The sequence below is a fragment of the Saimiri boliviensis genome, chromosome 2, assembly GCF_048565385.1.
Source record: "Saimiri boliviensis isolate mSaiBol1 chromosome 2, mSaiBol1.pri, whole genome shotgun sequence".
NCBI classification, from domain to species: domain Eukaryota; kingdom Metazoa; phylum Chordata; class Mammalia; order Primates; family Cebidae; genus Saimiri; species Saimiri boliviensis.
The window spans coordinates 22,553,803-22,554,638 of record NC_133450.1 but is presented as its reverse complement, the minus strand read 5'-3'; positions in this window follow the sequence as shown (position 1 = coordinate 22,554,638).

Below are 836 nucleotides of genomic sequence, written 5' to 3'. Positions count from 1 at the left end.
AGTCCCAGTGAGCTTCTCAAGCCTGAAGGTCACAGGACTGAGGGTTAATTAGGGCAATTAATTGAAAGTCTGTGTCACTTGGACCCTCCCATCTGCCATCACTCCATTCAGCTAGAATAACAGACATATGCAGTGTTTGCTGCAATTAATATCTCAAAGAAAGTGAATGATTCCCGTAAACAGGGACCCCAGCCCACTGGCCCACTTCCTGCCCTCACATATAAGTAAAGCCTGATTATTGAGGCGTTACCACCAGCACCCCCCACTACCCCCACCTGAAACCAGGGAGAGGCATCTTGGGGGGAGAAGATCTATACAATCTGCTGACATTAGCTGTTCTCATTCTTCAGTCAAAAATATAAACGAGATGAAAAATTGCCAGATACTTGAGAGAAATAAACTGCACATCAATAGCACACACATACACGTACACACGCACACACGCACACGCACACGCACACGCAAGCACACACGCGCACACACATGCACACACATGCACACAAGGCCAGAATGAACAAAAGAACATTTCTCCAGAGAAAAAAGATGATTCAAAAACAGAATATTGTGGTTTAATTCCACTTAATAACATCAGAGAAATTGGAGAAAATATCAGACCCGAAAACAATAAAAAATTACTATTAAGACAATAGCAGTAATCGAAAATAAGAAAGAGTTTTGGCAAATTTTAAATGAAATTGCCAAAGCAAGAGCTTTGCCAAAAGGAGTGGAAGTTAAAGTTGAGGACATTTCTTGGAATGTTGAACAAGTAACAAAGGTGTGAAATAAAAGACGATAGTTAAACGCTGCAGAGGCTCAGTCTCCAAGCCCAACATCTG